Source organism: Heterodontus francisci, chromosome 17, assembly GCF_036365525.1.
Source record: "Heterodontus francisci isolate sHetFra1 chromosome 17, sHetFra1.hap1, whole genome shotgun sequence".
Taxonomy (NCBI): domain Eukaryota; kingdom Metazoa; phylum Chordata; class Chondrichthyes; order Heterodontiformes; family Heterodontidae; genus Heterodontus; species Heterodontus francisci.
In genome coordinates this window covers 78,479,924-78,486,361 of record NC_090387.1, presented here as the reverse complement: position 1 = coordinate 78,486,361, position 6,438 = coordinate 78,479,924, and positions in this window count along the sequence as shown.

Sequence of the window (6,438 nt, the reverse complement as noted above, 5' to 3'; positions counted from 1 at the left end):
CGGAAGGCTGTGAAGTCGTTAATTGAAAGATGAGGTGGTTCTTCAAGTTATATTGAGCTTCATTGAGCCACCATGCTCACTTCTTTGGCCAGGAATCCTCCCCTGCACAGCAGACTCTTTCTTCCATTTTCAGATTATTCGTTTCAGCTGACCGCTCCCTCTGGCCTCGTACCCTCTCTTCATTTTTTCATTGAGAGCTGCTGGTGCATCATCGGCCATCTCAGTTTCTCTGCTCCCCTTACTCATTCTAAACTATCTCCCTCTGAACTTGTAGCACTCCATTCTCTCAGGTCTAAACCTGACATTGTCATTAAACCTGCTGACAAAGGGTAGTGCTGTTGTTATTTGGCAAACCAACACCTTCCTAGCAGAGGCTGAACACCAACTCTCTGACACCTCCTCCTACCTCCTCTGGACCATGACGCCACCACTGAATATCAAACCATCGTTTCCAAGACAGTCACTGAACTCATTTCCTCTAGAGATCTTGGCTCCATGACCTCCAACCTCTTGCTCCCCCGAATCTGAACAGTCCGCTTCTACCTCCTTCCCAAGATCCACAGAGGAAGAGTTAAAAAAAAGCATATTATCTAAATGGTGAGAGATTGTAGAGCTCTGAGATGCAGAGGGATCTGGGTGTCCTAGTGCATGAATCACAAAAGGTTAGTATGCAGGTACAGCACGTAATTAGGAAAGTTAATAGAATGTTATCATTTATCACAAGAGGAATTGAATACAAAAGCAGGGAGGTTACTCTTCGGATATACAAGACATTAGTGAGACCACATCTGGAGTGCTGTGTACAGTATTGGTCTCCTAATTTAAGGAAGGATGTAAATGTGTTGGAGGCAGTACAGAGAAGGTTTACTAGACTAATACCTGGAATGGGCGGGCTGTCTTACGAGGAAAGATTGGACAGGCTAGGCTTATATCCGCGGAATTTAGAAGAGTAAGAGGCAACCTGATTGAAACATATAAGATCCTGAGGGGTCTTGACAGGGTGGATGTGGAAAGGATGTTTCACCTTGTGGGAGAATCTCAAACTAGGGGTCACTGTTTAAAAATAAGGGGTCGCCCATTTAAGACAGAGATGAGGAGACATTTTTTCTCTCAGAATTGTCATGAGTCTTTGGAATTCTCTTCCTTAAAAGGCTGTGGAAGCAGAGTCTTTGAATATTTTTAAGGCAGAGGTAGATAGATTCTTGATAAGCCAAGAGGTGGAAGGTTATCAGGGGTAGGTGGAAATGTGGAGTAAACAGTTCAGTCATAAACTTATTGAATGGCAGAGCAGGCTTGAGGGGCCGCTTGGCCTACTCCTGCTCCTAATTTGTATGTTCGTGTAGGACTGTTCTGGTAAACCAATCATTCCAACCTGTTCCTGCCACACAGAACTGATTCCTTCCTATCTTGCCTCTATATTTTCTTCCCTTACCCAATCTCTTCCCACCTACATCCATGACTCTTCCGACACCCTCTGCCACATTAATATTTTCCACTTTCCTGGCCTTGATTATCTCCTTTTCAGCATGGACATTCACTCCCTCGACACCTCCACTGCCTACCAGGACAGTCTGAGGGCTCTCCGCTTTCTCCTCGAACAAAGGTCCAAACAGACCCCATCAACCACAAGCTGAACTTGTTCTCACATTGAACAACATTCCCTTTGACTCCACACACTTCCTCCAAATCAAAGGTGTTGCTATGTGTACCTGCATGGGTCCTAGCTATGGCTGCCTTTTTCATGGGATATGTGAACAATTCTTTGTTCTAGTCCTAATCAGCAGTGGCTCTATCTATAGCACTCTTGCCTCTGAATTACAACATACTGGATTCAAGTCCCACTCCAGGACTTGAGTGTAAAAATCAAGGCTGATGCTCCAATGCACTACAGAGGGTGTGTTGTACTATTGGAGGTGTTGTCTTTCAAATGAGACATTAAACTGAGGTCTCATTTGCTTGTGTGGATGGATGTAGAAGATGCTCTGGCATTATTTTGAAGAAGAGCAGGTGAGGTACCCTGGTCAATATTTATTCCTCAAAAACAGATTATCTGGTCATTATCACATACTGCTTGTGGGAGCTTGCTGTGCGCATATTGGTTGCTGTGTTTCATACATTACAACAGTGACTAAACTTCAAAAAATACTTCATTGGCTGTAAAGTGCTTTGAGATGTCTGGGGGTCATGAAAGGTGCTATATAAATGCAAGTCCTTCTTTTCTTTTTCCTCTCCCTCACCTCTTTTTCTAGTACACTGATGACTACATCAGTGCCATTTCCTGGACTTGCCCTGAACTGGAAAATATAACAAACTTTGCTTCCAATTTTCACCCCCACTGCCCCCGCCCTCCCCCATCCACCCCCCCTCCCACACACCCCGCCTTCATGTAGTTCATCTGTGACTCTTCCCTTCACTTTCTCCACTTCTCTGTGTTTATTTCAGGGGATAGGCTATCAACCAATATTTACTATAAGCTCATTGACTCCCACAGCTACCTTGACTGCACATGCTCCCACCTCACTTCCTGTAAGTGCTCTATTCCATTCTCTCAGTTTCTCCATTTCCATTACATCTGTTCAGACATTACCACCTTCCATATCAGTGATTCCGATATGTCTTCCTTTTTCCTCAACCAAGGATTCTCCTCCACTGTGGTTGACAGAGCCCTTTACTGTGTCTGTGTCCAGTCCCCTGCCATTTAATTCTCCTCCCCTCGCCCACTCTGACCTCTCTGCCTCAGCCTCCTGCAGTGTTCCAATGAAGCTCAACATAAGCTCGAGGAACAGCAGAACATCTTTCAATTAGACACTTTCCAGACTCTACATCGAGTTCAGCTATTTTAGATCATAACCTCTGCCCCCATTGTTTTGGACAACAAGTAATGATTCTGCTATTGCTATTTACACCTCCTCTAGACCCAGCTTTTGTTCCTTTACTTGTCCCATTGCCACCCCCTTTTGCCTTGCAGCATCATCACTTTTGCCAGTTAATCTCTCCTGCCATCCACCCTATCACAGGCCTTCCCTTTTGTTCTTTCCTCCCCTCTTTCCCTGCCTCTGTACTTGCTTAAAACCTGTTACATCTCTAACTTTTTCCTGTTCTGATGAAAGGTTATCAGCCTGAAAGGTTAACTTGTTTCTCTCTCCTGACCTGCTGAGTATTTCCAACATTTTCTATTTTTTAGTCTAGATTTTCACATCTGTAGTAGTTTGCTTCTGTAAATGCGTAGTGAGGTGTGGTGATGCTTTGATCTGTGATGATATATCTGGGAAGGCCTAATAATCAGCCTTAGTAGACCTGGGATAGGGAGAAGAAAAGATGTCCGATGTTCTCCCTCCTAATCCCGCTCCATTGATCCCTGTTGGTAAATGCACAAGGGAAGACAGGGCCAGAGTGTGATACATGTCACAGTTCAATAATCCTACTAATCCTACTTGCATGAGAAGACTAGCCATTTGAGTTGGGTATGGGCTGCTCCCGCATATTTAACAAAAATGAGAGCTCAATGAGGCTAACCTTGTGATGTGGGTTAGTAATTGGTTTGAGGTAGGAGGCAGAGAGCAGGAATAAAGGGAAAGTTTTTTGATTGGTGGAAATGAAAGATTAATGTCAAAAAATTGACCACACGTGACCCAAAGATCCCCGGCTCCTATAGATGCTAAATCCCTGCTGGGGTACAGTTGCACATAATCTTAGCTGCTCTTTGGTATTTCACCACTCTACAAGCTTAGACACTGAATGTTGGCAGGCTATTTGACAGTGCAGGGTATCACAGCCAAATTTTATTCTGTCCTCACCCTGATGAAAACACACATGGACTATTTCAGCTAGGAGCACTAGATAAAAAGTGGGAACCCTAGCCAGTTCTCCTTTCCCTAACAGAGGTGAACACTTGTCGTCTCCCGGGCTAACATCAGTTAACTCACTTGGCAGGGGGATGGGCACCCAGATGAAACATTAGAAAAGAAAAACAAGGTGCACAGGGGACTGGGAGCAGCATATAGCACAGAGCAGGAACTACAGAGCAGCGATAATGAGGACTTCCTAATACAGACTGGGATAGTAACTGTGTAAAGGGCAAAGAAGGGGAGGAATTTCTGAAACGTGTACAAGAGAACCTTCTTGTATTCCCAGCCCAATGAGGAAAGAAGCAGTGCTGGATCTAGTTCTAGGGACTGAAGTGGGTCAAGTGGAGCATGTTTGAGTGGGAGAGCATTTGATCATCATATCATCAAGTTTAATGTAGTTGCAGAAAAGGACAAGGAACAAAAGAGTGTCCATGAGAAGGCAAGTACAGAATCCATTTAGTTTGAGTTGAGAAGCAAAAAAGGAATGATCTCACTACTAGAGGTATTCTATAGGCCTCCAAATAGTGAGAGTGAGAGTTAGAGACAGAGGAGCAAATCTGCAGAGAAATCACAGAGATGTGCAAGAACTATAGAATGGTAATATTGGGGGACTTTAATTACCCAATTATCGATTGGGATAATGTTAGAGTAAAAGGAAAGGAGGGGGTGGAATTTCTGAAATTGTGTTCAAGAGAACTTCCTTTACCAGTATGTTCACAGTCCAACTAGGAAGAAGGCATTGCTGGATCTGGTGCTGGGAAATGAGATGGGCCAAGTGGACCAAGTGTTTATGGGAGAGCACTTAGGTATGAGTGATCATTGTATCATAAGGTTTAGATCTGTAATGGAGAAGAGCGAGGAACAATCTAAAATAGAACTTCTAAATTGAAAGACGGCTAACTTCAATGGGATGAGACAGGATCTGGCCAGGGTAAAATGGAACCAAAGTTTGACAGATGTCACACTCACACAAGAAGTGCGATGATACGAATTATGGACTAAATTTGAAGAGTTATAAAAATTGACTTTGTCTTTTAAAACTGAATCTTTATATTAAAAAGTGAAAAATAGTCCAAAATGGCTGCCAAAGAAAAAAGGGATTGGCCTTTGTGGATTCAAACTGTCTGACAGGGACAAAGGACAAATCTTCAAAGCTAAGAGGTGTCAATTGCACCCATCCTAAAACATTTGTTACGACCAGGTGAGGAAGGGGTCTCAGGCTCCCCTTTTGCCGCTTCTCTGGTTTGACTGCAACAGGGTTTATTCTTTTAACGCAGTGATTTAGCTTACCCCCTCAGTGAGCACTTGCTCATTGTTCCTCTAATTATAATTGTAAATGAATCATTCAGACAGGTTTTCTTGAGTTTAAACAAGAAAGATGTAAGTTTATTTATCTTAGCACTCTAAACCAGTTAGAATTACTAAAATACGTGATGCATCCACGCTCACCTTCATATGAGAGGCACACATACCAATAGATACAGAGGGGAAAAAAGAGTTGGGAGGTTGAAGTAACGTCCATGATAAATGGAATTCAAATATTAAGTTTCAGTGTCCTTAGTTGAAGTTAAAGTCTTGAAGTCCTCACTGGGACATGGGCACAATTCAGGCTTACTCCTCTGGTTCTGGAAGGCAAGCTTTATCCATGTCCCCTGGTTGTTGCCTGTAAGGATCTGTAGTCTTAAGGCTTAGTAGCTGCCAACCAGGCTTTCCTGGGAATTTGCTGGAGAGAGAGCGGTGCTTTCTTCCTTGGAGTTCATTTACTGTCTTTCTTCCCAAAGGCACAATTGACAAACTCAGAATTACAGAGGCAGATATGTCATGTGACCACACCTTTGAAACAGAAACTTCTGTAAGGTTTTCTTTGAAATTCAAAGTTCTCCTCTCAAGCTGTGCAAACATCTTTGGTTGGGGGGGTGGGGGGGGGGGTTGGCTCTTTCAAAGTCAATGGGTGTCGATGGCTTTTGACCACCAACATTGGCAAAACCATTCTCATTAACTGAATCAGAGAGTACCCCCATTTGTTCTAGCTAGACTGGGTAATTGCCTCTGTCTTCCAGCCGGTCTTTGGCTTCTCATATGCAAGTTGTAAGTGGCCATCTTTAGCTGTTCTGTTCTGCTTTTTAAAAGTTATTTGTAATAATGCCCAGTAAAAGATCTCAGGCAAAGTTCAATATGACAAAATTAATATTTTTCCATTTGGCATGTGGGTTTTCTATCACACATTCCAGAATTGAATGTCTTCTTCTGAAACAAAGAAGGTATGAAGTAGCCACGTCCTGGGCCATTGTGCGATCACCAAGGGTTATAGACCAGAGCATCTTCTAACAGGAGGTGAGAAGTAACACAGCTTTACCTTAAAAAAGGCAGCCTAGAGAGAGAGATGCCAGAGAGAAAGAATCAACATCCAGCAGTTTGTTTTCCAGAAAACCAGAAGGCACTTGCCCTGCTGTAGAAACCTACATCTTCACTAGACAGCACTGAACTAGAAGTGTTTCACTGTCTTCAATTGAACTTTCAATTAAGGCAACAATCTATAATCACTTCAGGCCTGCAACACACGAGAACTCAATTTATAAGTGAATTCAAT